Source organism: Dendrobates tinctorius, unplaced genomic scaffold (genome assembly GCF_039654945.1).
Source record: "Dendrobates tinctorius isolate UK_male_01 unplaced genomic scaffold, ASM3965494v1 ptg000098l, whole genome shotgun sequence".
Lineage (NCBI taxonomy): Eukaryota > Metazoa > Chordata > Amphibia > Anura > Dendrobatidae > Dendrobates > Dendrobates tinctorius.
This window is the reverse complement of record NW_027361766.1, coordinates 21,256,890-21,272,975: the sequence shown is the minus strand read 5'-3', so window position 1 is coordinate 21,272,975 and position 16,086 is coordinate 21,256,890. Positions and strand designations below refer to the sequence as shown.

General features: G+C 44.1%; 1 long non-coding RNA gene across 1 annotated transcript in view; it reads left to right on the top strand.

Annotated features, from left to right (window-relative positions):
- Positions 1-3,854: 3,854 nt before the first annotated feature.
- Positions 3,855-16,086, top strand: part of LOC141099190 (uncharacterized) — a 37,343-nt gene continuing 25,111 nt past the window's right edge. The window contains exon 1 of the long non-coding RNA XR_012234442.1: positions 3,855-3,906. This is a non-coding gene — a long non-coding RNA (uncharacterized lncRNA). The remainder of the gene's footprint in view (positions 3,907-16,086) is intronic.

The window sequence follows — 16,086 nt, the reverse complement described above, 5'->3', positions numbered from 1 at the left end:
AATTTGTAAATAAGTCCTGGTAGAGAAAGAAGCAAATTTTTCTAATAAGATCAATTAAAAAAATGCTTATCTTCATGTGTATTATTGATTTATTGGAGAGAAATTATGGTTATACATTAAGACCTCTCCATAGCCCATCCATGGAGCAGGCAGTGCATTGTGCTGATAGATAGATCTGCTCGTCTACATGGTCCTGATTACTAGCAGATTGAGCGACCACTCAGTTTTCTCATCTATATTTTGCCATATAAAATCCAGATCATTCCACCCCATGCAGACACCTTCTAAGTATTCTCCATTTGTGTTTTTAAGGTGGTCTTGGCATCAGTCCCCGGTCGTAACATTAATGTGGCCGTCAAAATGATCAACAAAAAAGGGGACAATGAAGACACCATCATGAGAGAGCGGCGGATACTCCTGGCATCCAGAGACTGCCCATTCCTATGCCACCTTTATGCCGCACACCAGTCTCAGCACAGGGCATATTTCATCACGGAGTATCTGTCCGGTGGCAGCCTGGAGGATTTAATCAGGATGTGCAGCTGCCTGAACATCGGCAATGTGAGGTGAGAAAGCAGAGGATACCTAAAACAGAACTAAGAGGAAGGGAAAAAATCTGAGGTCAGAGTGTAGCTAGGGGAGCACTGGTAGAGCATATATTTAGGGTGCTGGATGCAGAAGGTGGGGTGCCAAAGTATTTGGGGATTGCTAGAGAAGGATTTTATGACATTGATCTTACACTCTGTTCTCTCCATCAGATTCTACACAGCAGAGATGATATGTGGCCTCCAGTTCCTCCACAGACACAACATCATTCACCGGTAAGCAGAACTTTCCTCCTTCTCTCTGTCCCCTTTAGATGCTAGAGATATGGCCCCCAGCTTTCCTGGTGTCCTGCCCCCAATTCTAGCTGATCTGGTAGTGACCCATTTTCCATTCCTTGTATCACTGAACAGATTTCTTATTTTATTTTCTTATTTTATTGCAGAGATATAAAGCTGGATAACATCATGTTGGATGCAGATGGCCAAATCCGTATCATCGACCTTGGGCTTGCCCAAGATGGCGTATCCTCCAAAAACATCTCTTGAGTGACGGGCACTTTCCATTACATGGCCCCTGAGGTGTTTCGCAGAAAACGATAAGGCGCAGCAGTGGACTGGTGTAGCCTGGGGATTGTGGTGTCCAGGATGGCAGCAGGACGATCCCCATTTTACAATGGCCCCGTCAAGCAAATGGCTTTCAAACCTATCATCAATGAAAAGCCAAAATTTCCATCTTGGCTTGATGCTGACGCTGAAACATCTCATCAAGAAGCTGCTGCGCAAAGACCCTCAGATATGCCTGGGTGTGAGCGGGAACATCAGAGAGCATCCATTCTTTACCATCATCGGCTGGGAGCAGGGCCGGACTGGGACTAAAATTCAGCCCTGGCATTTGATGTTACACAGGCCCACTGGTCACATGTTGACTATATAATATCTTTGTACACTTGTAGGTTACAAGAAGTGAGAGGAGATTAACACGTCTATATAACATGTAGTCACAGATGTGCCCAGTATTTCAGCTCAGTCCTATTTATTGCTTTTAGGTACAGTGCTCCTCCCAAAGCTCTGTCCCCTTTTGTACGCACGGTGACAGAATTCCTGGAAGAACTGCTATCCATTGTGTAACCAGACCCCCTGGTCATAGCCGCCCCTATCATACCTCCCAACTTTTGAAGAAGGGAAAGAGGGGCAAAGACTGCGGCGTGCACAGCAATTTTTAGGCCACACCCCGGCCACATCCATTTTGCCACTAGTCACACCCATGTCCACGCCCAATCACACCCATTTAGCACTGCTGATCACATTGACTGGTACTGAGGGCACAGTGGCTGGCATTATGGGCACACTGACTGGCACTAAGGAAGAGAGAAAACAGAGAGAGAGAGAAAAAAGAAAACAGAGAGAAAGAAAGGAGAGCAAGAGAGAAAGAAAGAACAGAGAGAAAGAAGAAAGAACAGAGAGAGAAAAAAAGAGGAGAGAGAAAGAAAGAACAGAGAGAGACAGAGAAAGAAAGAAAAAAGTAAAGAAAAGAAAGAAAGAACAGAGAGAAAGAAAAAGAAAGAAAGCGGGGAAAGAACAGAGAGAGAGAAAGAAAAAAGAGAGATTAGCGAGAGCAAGAAAGAACAGAGAGAGTGGAAGAAAGTGAGGGAAAGACAGAACAGAGAATGAGAAAGAAAGAATAGAGAAAGAAAAAGAGAGAAAGAAATAAAGATTCTATAAAGATACTACAGCAGCCCGGCTCCCATTGTAGTGCCCACCTGAGCCTCCCGATGCAGGACATATCATGATCTGCTCACAAGGCCGGCATCCCCGATTCCAAGGTGATCCTGCTGTCTGCGCTGTCGGAGGAGGACATGGTGATGGATCTGAAGCATTCCTAGTTCCGTCAAAATCTCCTCATGAAATTATCTCTGGTCAGCTTCCAGCACATGACTTCCGGTGGAACGTCATGTGTGAGTTTTAAAAAGCTCGTCGGGGCTCCGCCGTGCACTCCTGTGTCTGTGGGAAAAGCCTGCTTTGTGTGCTTCGTACACACTTGGCTCCGCTCCGTACATCCCGTACACATATGGCTCGACTCCGTACACACACGGCTCCACTCCGTATACCCCATACACACACGGCTCCTCTCCGTACACCTCGTACCCACGCGGCTCCTCTCCGTACACCTCGTACACATCCGGCTCCGCTCCGTACACCTCGTACCCACACGGTTCTGCTCCGTACACCTCGTACACACGCGGCTCCGCTCCGTACACCTCGTACACATCCGGCTCCGCTCCGTACGCCTCGTACACACAAGGCCCCTCTCCGTACACCTCGTACACATCCGGCTCCGCTCCGTACACCTCATACACATCCGGCTCCGCTCCGAACACCTCATACACACAAGGCTTCTCTCCGTACACCTCGTACACACAAGGCTCCTCTCCGTACACCTCGTACACATCCGGCTCTGCTCCGTACACCTCGTACACACATGGCTCCTCTCCGTACACCTCGTACACATCCGGCTCCTCTCCGTACACCTCGTACACATCCGGCTCCATTCTGTACACCTCGTACACACAAGGCTTCTCTCCCTACACCTCGTATACACAAGGCTCCTCTCCGTACACCTCGTACACACAATGCTCCTCTCCGTACAGCTCGTACACATCCGGCTCCGCATCGTACACCTCATACACACACGGCTCTTCTGCGTACACCTCATACACATCCGGCTCCGCTCCATACAACTCGTACACATCCGGCTCCTCTCCATACACCTCGTACACGCGGCTCCGTTCTGTACACGTCATACACACACGGCTCCTCTCTGTACAGCTTGTACACATCCGGCTCCTCTCCATACACCTCGTACACGCGGCTCCGTTCTGTACACGTCATACACACACGGCTCCTCTCTGTACACCTCGTACACACGCGGCTCCGCTCCGTACATGCGGCTCCGTTCCGTACACCTCATACACACACGGCTCCTCTCTGTACACCTCATACACATCCGGCTCCGCTCCGTACACCTCGTACACATCCGGCTCCACTCCGTACACACACGGCTCCGCTCCGTACGCCTCATACACACACAGCTCTGCTACATCTACCCTGTAAACCCCTCCTAACCACACACATACTTCCCTCATCCAGCACCATGACAACCAGCACAGCAGAGTCCTGCAGACACCAAGAGGCAGGGATGTGCGCACAGGACCTGTGATGAGGTCACAGGAGGGGCGGAGTCAGGGGTCACATGATCAGGGGTCTGGACAAAGGTTCCTGATCATGTGACCCCCTGACTCCTCCCCTCCTGTGACCTCACCATAGGTCCTGTGTATGGAGAAGAGAGCAGGCAAGCAATGCTGTGAGTGGCTGCGTGGGGGTCTCATGCTAGGGCGAGGATGGGGCGCGTGGGGGGGCGTGGCGGCTTATCTCCCTGCCGTGCGGGATAGAAAAATCCCAGGAGGGTTGGAAACTATAACCGCCATGCCCGCAGAGGGCCGGCGGCAGGAACAACAGCCTGTTCAGTGGCCGCATCAGCTGGCAAGCGGCCACATGACAGCGGCCCAGCGGGAAAATGGTTGGGCATATTACCAATCCGGGCCTGGCTGGGAGGATCTGGAGGAAAGGAGAGCAGAGCCTCCATTTACACCATTCAGGCCAGTTCTGGAGAACCACCATCTGCAGTGGCCGGAGCACACAGTCCTTCACCCGGTAGCCGGATTTACATACGTGTCACCAAGCTGGGCCCGGTAAGGATCTCCTCCATCTGGATAACACTCAACAGATGCTGTTCTCACAATGTTTTAATCATCATCATCCATCTTGTCTTTTTTCACTTTCTCTGCCAATAACTTTATGTCTCAATTTTTCTTAGGTGGATGAAAAGATCTCGATTGTGAAAAAATCCATGACCATCTGGTGAGTAATCACTGTACACACAGGACACCTATTATATCAGTACATTGTATTTGACGTTACATAGAGGAAAGGGTCATTATAAAGACCATTCCCCTAATGTGACAGAATATCCGGTAGATAGAAGATTTCATGACCTCCTCTTATGTCTTGCAGGATGAACCCGTGTCAACTGCCCGGAACCTCATGCCTCCTGACCCATGCCTCATGTCTCTGCTGCTGTACGTCACCTCGGCTGCCCTTCAACATCAACTCTCTCTATACCATCTTCATGCCGGATGACTGCCATTGCTGCCCCAGACCCTTGACCATACCGCCTCCAATCCTGGGCTGGATTCTGACATCCTTCCAGCCCCAGGAGTGGCCGGTGCTAACTTTCCATCTGGTGAGTTCAGGAACAATAGTCGCACCTTTCAGTCCTTGGGCAGAATGTAAGGAGTGGCCATTATCCCTGAACTCACCTTAGCACAGGCCTGGTAAGTATTGCACCCATTACACAACACCCACACTACATGATCAGTGCAGGTCCCCACACTACATCATCAGTACAGGCACACATAACATACAGTAAATTTCAGCACATAGATATAGTACATAGATTGGCTTTGGATCCTGGGATTTAATCCGATCGCCATATTTGGGGTCAGGAAGGAATTTTTCCCCCAAATATGATGACAAGTGGCTCATTCCTCATAAGGGGTTTTCGCCTTCCTCTGGATCTACACGGCATTAAATAGGTTTAGCATAAAAGATCAATAAGTTGAATCACACACTAGTAGCATAAGAACAAAGTTATAATAGAATAAAAATACCTTAGTTTAAAATAAAAAAAAGTCTAATTATTATTTATATTTATTAGATCTAAGTAAATAAAAAAATATATTTTTTACAGGACAGTTACAATACACATGCTAGGTACATTACAAAGGTTAGATACATTACACGGGTTAGGTACATTACACAGGTTAGGTATCAGCTTTTGATCTTGGGATTTTTTCTGATCACCATATTTGGGGTCAGGAAGGAATTTTCCCCCCTGTTATCAGGACAATTGGCTTATTCCTCACAGGGAGTTTTCGCCTTCCTCTGGATCAACACAGCCTATAAATACTTATTAACCTATCACACTAAATGTAAGTACACACTTTTAGAGCATAAAAAGGTACAAAAAATAAAAAAATAAATAATAGTAGTTATTCATAAAGTATTTAGTTTAACAAAATGTTAGTTAAGCCAAATAGAGACATATATTAGTCCAAATATGTCAAATAAATTTATTTTTTATATATTTTTATAATTTGCACTTACATTTTAGTATATTGGGGTTAGGAAGGATTTTTTTTGCCTTCCTCTGGATGAACACGTCCTTAAGTCTACTTGTTCTAGTCACATATTAATGGAATAATATACATACAAATTAAATTAATGTTTTATTTCATATCATTTATAGCTGACACACACACATATCTATGCACTTGATCCTGGAATTTATTCTGACCGCCATACTTTATTTGGGGTCAGGAAGGAATTTCCCCCCCTGATATGAGGATAATTGGCCGATTCCTCACAGGAGGTTTTCGCCTTCCTCTGGACCAACTCGGCCCATAAATAGGTTAAGTCTGATAGATGAATAATTTACACATATACATGATACTAAAATATATAATAGCCCCATCTATAAATAAAATCTTCTTTTTCCCCACTATATCTTTGTGTTATCTTTACTCCATTGCTCGTCCATGTAGTCATTTTTATACTGCCCCCTATGTCTTGTGACATAGCATACAGCAGTGTCCATCAAACTTCTGTCCTCAAGGCCCCAACCCATCATGGTGTCAGGGCTTCCTTCGTATTCCTCAGGGGAGAGAGCGGCAGCTTCTTAGGCCTCGATAATAATTCCATCCCCGGTGCAAAACGAAGGAAATCCTGACACCATGATGTGTTGGGGCCATCAGAACTGGAGCTTGGGGATCACTGTCACACATGAGATAAAGTTGGATGAGCCCCGATATTGTTATATCCTATGGCGATAAATCAGCTAATTGCTCTGATTACTGGGAGTGTTGGTGTAACATGCTGCTGCAGTGCAGTACAGCACAACCTCCACCATGGGGTGCTGGTGATGGAAGAGAGGTTGCACACACACACAGCGTACTAACACAAAGCAGCAGCACAGGTGTCACAGGTAACAAAAGAGTGGTCAGACAAGCCGGAGTCAGCAACAAACAGAAAGGCGAAGTACCAGAGGTCACAGCAATGCACGTAGTCAGAGAGAAGCCAAAAAATCAAAGCATGCTGAGAACAAGGTATCCAAAATGTGAGAAGACATAGTCAGGGTACAAGCCAGAATCAAATCCAGTCGGGGAGCTTGGTATCAGACACGAGAAACAAAAGACAGAGTTCAGAGATCACGCCGAGTCATACACAAATATGAGAAGTCAGCGGCAGAAGAATCACTGGATATACGGGTCAGCGGCTCTAGCCTGGAAGCATGAACTATAGCTGACACTGGCCTGCAGGCTGAAAAGGACTGAATAGCCCAGCCAGCTCCAAAATGAGGTGGAGAGGATAAACCCCCGAATGACCAGTCCAGAGAGAAGACAGCTGAAAACAAACCCTGGACTGGATCTTGACAATTGAGTCCGAAGCAGGAGACGCTGGGGCCTGTCACCATTTCGGGGAATAAATGAGAACACTGAGCCACTCCGCCCTCTATTACGTCAGAATTTCCTAACAGAACAGAGAAGAATGGGTTTCCTAAACCACACAATTGTGATATAATAGAGGAGAGGGTTTGTTACAGCTTATCACGGCAGCTGGGAACTATTCACCTCACGGAGGATTACCTGGACTGGATACACTGGATGCGGCCCATAGAGGATGGTGGATCTGCTACAACGCTACCCCCTGCAGTCAGGACCCCCATATCATAGACACCCCGTCATCAGATCCTCCAGAGAACATTCATGAAGAAGGAAAATCCCCTGTAGAGTGGTAGCCACAGCGAGAGACGTGATAGGAGCAGTTATTGTATCATTTCCTAGTGATCTGTATCTGGGAATGCAGGATGACAACCAATATGGCCGCCATAAGGGGCGTCGCTAGGCTCATAGATCCATAGTTCCCAATCGTCCCGGACTTGGCAGGGACAATCACATCACAGTTTTTCTACCGACTTCTATACTCCCCTCTCTGACGCGTCTTCATGGCTCCCTCCATAGCGCATCTTCCTCAGGGACAGGGCTGCTCTCTGCTCAGGACATATATTAAATTACTCATCTCTTCTTTCTCCTGTGATCAGGTTTCTCCAGGACTCAAACTCACATTGTTAACAGGATGTTGTTCTATCTTTGAGCACCAGCTCACAATGATATAGATAGGAGAATTTGGTAAACTTCATCTCTGTTGCTGGCAATGAATCCAGATGCAGGTTATACATTTCCATAGGGATACATTGTGTATAACAATTTATGCCATTATTCCCTATATACAGGGTGGGCCATTTATATGGATACACCTAAATAAAATTGGAATGGTTGGTGAAATCAACTTCCTGTTTGTGGGACATTAGTATATGGGAGGGGGAAAACTTTTTAAGATGGATGGTGACCATGGTGGCCATTTTGAAGTTGGCCATTTTGGATGTAACTTTGTAAATGGCCCACTCAGGTGTAGACATATAAATGGCCCACCCTGTACTGAGGTTAAGAAAAATATTTTTTTTTTCTTCCCATAAAAGTAGTAAAAATAATAAGCAATTACAAAAATGACTACAGGCAGATTACACACTGCTGTGTAGAAGGTATGTATTTGTATTCTAGATTGAGAATGAGATATTTTCATCCCATAAAATTGCTAGAAATAAATAATAATGAAAAACACCTGATAATAAAGAAATGTCATTTCTAATGTGTTCATTTAAAAACAATAAACATCACAAAACACCAAATAACGCAGAGATATTTGGTGCCACTATAATCATAAAGACCCGCACATCACAGCCATCAGATTATTTATGGGAGTCAGTAAATGACGTAAAAAAAATTGTGTGATTGATATTTTTCTCTACTAAACCCATAAAAAAATTAATAAAACTGTAATGCTGAGGCTGTGTTCACGCATAGCGTCAATGCTGCATTCTTTCTACTGCTTTTTTCTGCAGGTGTTCGCACCAGACAGCACAATAACAATTTCCTCTGATTATTGCTGCTTTTCTTTTATGAGTTTTCCCCCTTATTCGATGCAGATATGAAGCAGATTTTTTAACACTTTATTAATATTACAGAAAAGCTTTGATTCTGCTCTCAAAAATGCTGCGTCGTTTTTTTTTTCACGTATTTTTTTTTTTCAGAAGAAGTCTATAGTTAAAAAAATCAACCAAAACCGCAGAATTCAGCAGCATCTTCAGAAAGCCTCAGCAGTGCCTGTCAGATTGCTGATATGACACAGTGGACTGCAAAGTGTCAGATCAGCGATCTGACACTTTATAGTAATGTCCCACACTGGGACATTACTATAAAGTTAAAAAAAAAAAATCATGTGTAAAAATAATTTATAAAAAATTCCTAAATAAAAAACAAAAAATTCCCTAAAATTCTTTTTTTGTAAATAAACTAGTTAACCCCTTTAGTGAACCCCTTAAAAAAAAATAAGGCAAAAACAATGCTTTATCATCATACTGCCAAAGAAAAAGTGCAGTAACATGCTATCAAAAAGACGTATATAAATAAACATGGTACCGCTGAAAACATCATCTTGCCCCACAAGAAATGAGCCATGATACAATGTCATGAGCAAAAAAATAAAAAAGTTATAGCTCGCAGAATAAAGCGAAGCAAAAATAATTATTTTTTATATAAAATTGTTTTTATTGTATAAAAGTGCCTAAACATAAAAAAATGATATAAATGAGGTATCGCTGTAATCGTACTGACCCGAAGAATAAAAATGTTTTATCTATTTTACCATACGCAAAACTGTGTAAACACCTCCCCCAAAAAAATTCATGAAATGCTGTTGTTTTTCATTCTGCGTCCCAAAAATCGGAATAAAAAGTGATCAAAAAATGTCACATGCCCAAAAATTATACCAATAAAGACATCAACTCATCCCGCAAAAAATAAATCCACACATGACTCTGTGGGTGAAAATATGGAAAAATTATAGCTCTCAAAATGTGGTGATGCAAAAACTATTTTTACAATAAAAAGCGTCTTTTAGCATGTGACAGCTGCCAAATATAAAAACCCGCTATAAATAGTAAATCAAACCCCCCTTTATCACCCCCTAAGGCTGGTTTCACACTTGCGTTTTTTTGCGCTGAGTTTTTGCGCACACATGCGCATGCGTTTTTTTCCTATACTTAACATGGGTGCGCATAGTCATGCGTTTGTATGCGCATGTGTTTTTTTGTAGAGTGCGCCCGGGCGCACAAAATGCATCCTGTTGCATTTTTTGTGTGTCCGACCTGTCTCAAAAAACGCATGTGTACGCAATGTGCACGAAATTCACCCAAAACCAATTAAAGTCTATGGGAGCGCTTTTTGCAAAAACCATGCGCAAAAAACAAGAAAACACATTAAAAAAAACGCATGATGCGTTTTTATGCGCGTTTGCACTGCGCACGCAGCGCAAAAAAACGCAAGTGTGAAAGTAGCCTTAGTTAGGGAAAAATAATAAAATTAAAAAAAATATTTATTTCCATTTTCCTAATTGGGTTAGGGTTAGGGCTAGGGCTAGAATTAGGGCTGAGATTAGGGTTAGGGGTGTGTTGGGGTTGGAGTTAGAATTGGGGGTTTCCACTGTTTAGGCACATCAGGGGCTCTCAAAACACAGCATGGTGTCTGATCTCAATTTCAGCCAATTCTGCGTTGAAAAGTCAAACGGTGCTTCTTCTCTTCTAAGCTCTGCCATGAGCCAAAACAGTGGTTTTCCCCCACATATTGGGTATCAGCCTACTCAGGACAAATTGCACAACAACTTTTGGGGTCCAATTTCTACTGTTACCCTTGGGAAAATAAAAAAATGGGGGAAAAAATATCATTTTTGTGAAGCACTTGGGGGTTCAAAGTGCTCACCACACAACTAAATAAGTTCCTTGGGGGGTCTAGTTTCTAAAATGGGGCCCGATCTCAATTCCAGCCAATTTTGTGTCAAACTGCGCTCCTTCCCTTCGGAGCTCTGCCATGCGCCCAAACAGTGGTTTACCCCCACATGTGGCATATTAGCATACTCTGGACAAATTGCACAATAACTTTTGGGGTCCTTTTTCCCTCGGGAAAATAAAAATTGGGGGTGAAAAGATCTTTTTTGTGGAAAAAATATGATTTTTTAATTGTACGGCTGTACGTTATAAACTTATGTGAAGCCCTTGGGGGTTCAAAGCTCTCACCACATATCTATATAAGTTCCTTGGGGGATCTAGTTTCCAAAATGGGGTCACTTGTGTGGGGTTTCCACTGTTTAGGCACATCAGGGGCTCTCAAAATGTGACAAGGCGTCCGATCTCAATTCCAGCCAATTTTGCTTTGAAAAAGTCAAACGGCGCTCCTTCTCTTCTGAGCTCTGCCATGCGCCAAAACAGTGGTTCTCCCCCACATATCAGGTATCAGCGTACTCAGGACAAATTGCACAATAACTTTTGCAGTCCAATTTCTTCTGTTACCCTTGGTAAAATAAAAAAAATTGGACCTGAAGTAATTTTTTTGTGAAAAAAAGTTAATTGTTCATTTTTTTTAAACATTCAAAAAATTCCTGTGAAGCACCTGAAGGATTAATAAACTTCTTGAATGTGGTTTTGAGTACCGTCAGGGTTGCAGTTTTTAGAATGGTGTCACTTTTGGTTATTTTCTATCATATAGACCCCTCAAAGTGACTTCAAATGTGATGTGGTCCCTAAAAAAAAATCTTGTAAAAATGAGAAATCGCTGGTCAACTTTTAACCCTTATAGCTTCCTAACAAAAAAAAAATTGGGTTTCAAAATTCTGCAGAATTGTAAAAATTTGACCGGTCATTAACGTGCAAACCACCCTTGGAGGTAAAGTGGTTAATAAACCATATTTTTCCTTCACCCTTCTCATCCTTAACCCTTTCCACCCATTATTTGCCTATATCTTTCATCCCCGTATATTTCCCTTTTTTGCTGTTATTTGCTCTTGTTGGCGTCTGTATTACTGTGTATTTATTATATGTCTCCCCCTTTTTTCTTTACCACATTTATGTAAAAAATCCTTAATAAAATCTACTTTAACCCCTTAGTGACAGCCAATATGTCTTTTAACTGACTTCAGATATAAGAGACTATCATCCCCATACAGGTGACAATCCAGCAGCTGTCAACTGTATACTATAGCTGACAACTTGCTGTATCATAAACGATCAGTGTTGTCACCATCCATATCTATTTAACCCCTTAGTTGCTGCTGTCAAAAGTGACTACATCAAATAAATGGTTAATAGATTGTGGGGGCTTCCGCTTTAAGCTAATTGACACACGAGGTCATGATTGTCTGGTAATAAATGTGCAAAAAAGCAAAGCAGCAATAGAAGGGTGCAAAAATATCACCTACAGAAAACATCCCATTGCAGTTTAGCATTTAATCCAAGTGTCTCACATGAAGAGTATTTAGCTAATATGAGATGGAAATATCAGTAGGATGAGTTTAAGCCAGTGCTGTTGGAAGTGCTGAGGTGCTTGCTGTGAAAAAAAGAGCAGGGTGGAAAAAGTGCCTGTGCATCAGGTCCCTCTCATTCCCTCCCATAATCATGCAAATACCCAGAGCCAGGGAGAGCGCAGGAGTTCAAAAAAAGGGGCTGCCATGCAGGGAGAGATGCTGGCCAAAGAACGCTTTCCTCACCAGACTCACTGACTGCCGTCTCTGTCCTCCTGCATGGCGCATCCCAATGGTGACTAGTGCTCACTTGTATTCAGGGGCCCTGGACTGCACAGCACACAGGGGACAACAGTTGGGGAAGAGCAGGACTTACCTTCTGTGTTCTGCTCCCTCCACTGTTCTGTTCCCAGCAGCATCTCAAAGAGGTCGGGAGAGGAGGTCACTGCACAGGACAGCATGGCAGCAGTAGGGGGCTGATATCAGTCCTCTGCTCTGTGTCCCTATCCCCAACAGAGGGTTGTGTAGCCTTCTCTAGTTGATCTCTGCACTATGAGGCCAACCTCCTCCATGGCTCTGTGTGTATGTATGTGCTTGTATATGTATGTATGTCTGCATCTGTGTATGTACAGTATATGTGTATGTTTCTATCTGTGTGTGTATGTGTATGTATGTACAGTATATGTGTGTATGGTATATTTGTATGTCTATGTCTATATGCATATGTCTATGTGTATATGTATGTACAGTATATTTGTGTATCTGTGTATATGCGATATACTTGTATGTATATATATATGTTTATGTGCATGTATGTACAGTATATGTATGTATATGTAAGTACAGTATGTGTATACTATATGTGTATGTAACTGTATGTGTGTATGTACGGTATATGTGTGTATGTATATACAGTATAAGTGTGTATGTATGGTATATGTGTGTGTATCTGTGTGTTTGTATATACGGTATGTGTGTGTATGTATGTACAGTATGTGTATCTGTATGTATACACTGTATATATGTGCTTGTATGTATGGTATATGTATGTATGGTGTATGTATGTATGGTATATGTGTGTATGCAGGGCTGCCATTAGGAATTTCGGGGCCCCATACTGGCAAAATTTTCAGTACCCCCTTGAGAATCCATCCAGGCTCCATCCCTGCTCAGACTCCACCTCTCGAACCATCCACAGTCCCACCACACACTCCTGGAAAAACTCCACTTCTGCACCACATCCTCACCAATCATGCAGTAACAGTTCCCATCACCACATACATAGACAGCAGCTTTTGTTTTGGCCAAAATCTGGAAAGGAACAATCAGAGGAAAGTATAATAGAAACTCGTCACCTCTTCTGTATTTTTCACCCATTTCTGGTTTTGGCTTTCAAATACTGATGTATATTACTTACCTAGGGCCGGCATTGGCGTCAGGCAGACCAGGCAGCTGCCTAGGGCCCCCGCTCCCCCAGGGGCCCCCAGCTAGCGGCACCTCACACTGCCGCTATGGGATCCCTGTGAGGCAGGAAGGCCCGTCTACCGCCAGCGCTGTCTCCCCCAGCTGCCGCATTGAACTATACCGGCATCATAGATGCCAGTACAATTCAAAGCAATGATGGAGGAGAGAGTCAGTTGACGCTCCCTCTCCCATCATTCCCCACTCTGCCTCTGACACTGAGGGTGAGCGATGACATCATATCATCGCGCACTCACTGTGTACCAGGCAGAGTAGGCTGAGACAGGAGCCAGGAGCAGCGCAGACACTAGGAAAGATGAGGAGTGTGTTTTTTTTAAAATGCAACAGCAAATACTGTCTGGACTATGGGGCCATTCTCAGGGGGGTGTTATATTCTATGTGGTGCTGTGCTATATACCATGTGGGGCTGTGCTGTATATCATGTGGGACTGTGCTATATACCATGTGGAACTGTGCTATATACCATATGGTGCTGTGCTGTATACCATGTTGGGCTGTGCTGTATACCCTGTGTGGCAGTGCTATACACCATGTGGTGCTGTGCTATATACCAACTGGGGCTGTGCTATATACCATGGTGCTGTGCTGTATACCATGTGGGGCTGTGCTATATACCATGTGGGACTGTGCTATATACCATGTGCAGCTGTGCTATATACCATGGTGCTGTGCTATATACCATGTGGTGCTGTGCTGTATACCATGTGCGGCTGTGCTTTATACCATGTGGTGCTGTGCTATATACCATGTGGTGCTGTGCTATATACTATGTGGTGCTGTGCTATATACCATGGTGCTGTGCTATATACCATGTGGTGCTGTGCTATATACCATGGTGCTCTGCTATACACCATGTGGGGCTGTGCTGAACACCATGTGGGGCAGTACTATATACCATGAGGGGCTGTGCTATATGCCATGTGGTGCTGTGCTATATACCACGGTGCTGTGCTTTATACCATGTGGGGCTGTGCTGTATACCATGTGTGGCTGTGCTGTATACCATGTGTGGCTGTGCTATATACCATGTAAGGCTGTGCTATATACCATGTGGGCTGTGCTATATACCATGTAGTGCTGCTGCTATATACCATGTGGGGCTGTGCTATATACCATGTGTGGCTGTGCTATATACCATGGTGCTGTGCTATATACCATGTGGGGCTGTGCTGTATACGTGGGGCTGTGCTATATACCATGGTGCTGTGCTATATACCATGTGGGGCTGTGCTGTATACCATGTGAGGCAGTGCTATATACCATGTGGGGCTGTGCTGTATACCATGTGGTCTTGTGCTATATACCATGGTGCTGTGCTATATACCATGTAGTGCTGTGCTATATACCATGTGCGGCTGTGCTTTATACCATGTGGTGCTGTGCTATATACCATGTGGTGCTGTGCTATATACCATGTGGGACTGTGCTATATACCATGTGGTGCTGTGCTATATACCATGGTGCTGTGCTATATACCAAATGGTGCTGTCCTATATACCATGTGGTGCTGTGCTATATACCATGAGGGGTTGTGCTATATACCATGTGGGGCTGTGCTATATACCATGTGGGCTGTGCTATATACCAAGTGGGGCTGTTCTATATACCATGTGGTTCTGTGATATATACCATAGTGCTGTGCTATATACCAAGTGGTGCTTTCCTATATACCATGTGGTGCTTTCCTATATACCATGAGGGGCTGTGCTGTATAGCATGTGGTGCTGTCCTATATACCATGTGGTGCTGTGCTATATACCATGTGGGGCTGTGCTATATACCATGTGGTGCTGTGCTATATACCATGGTGCTCTGCTATACACCATGTGGGGCTGTGCTGTACACCATGTGGGGCAGTACTATATACCATGTGGGGCTGTGCTATTTGCCATGTGGTGCTGTGCTATATACCACGGTGCTGTGCTTTATACCATGTGTGTCTGTGCTATATACCATGTAAGGCTGTGCTATATACCATGTGGGCTGTGCTATATACCATGTGGTGCTGTGCTATATACCATTTGGGGCTGTGCTATATACCATGTGTGGCTGTGCTATATACTATGGTGCTGTGCTATATACCATGTGGGGCTGTGCTGTATACCACATGGGGCTGTGCTATATACCATGGTGCTGTGCTATATACCATGTGGGGCTGTGCTGTATACCATGTGAGGCAGTGCTATATACCATGTGGGGCTGTGCTGTATACCATGTGGTGCTGTGTTATATACCATGTGGGGCTGTGCTATATACCATGGTGTTGTGCTATATACCATGTGGGGCTGTGCTGTATACCACATGGGGCTGTGCTATATACCATGGTGCTGTGCTATATACCATGTGGGGCTGTGCTGTATACCATGTGGTGCTGTGTTATATACTATGTGGCTGCATTATATACCATGGGGGGTACAATATACATTATATTCTATGGGGGAGGCTGTGTTATATAATATGGGGGGCTACATTATATTGTATGGGGGGTTGTATTATATTTATTATATTCTATGGGGGTGATTACTTCATACTC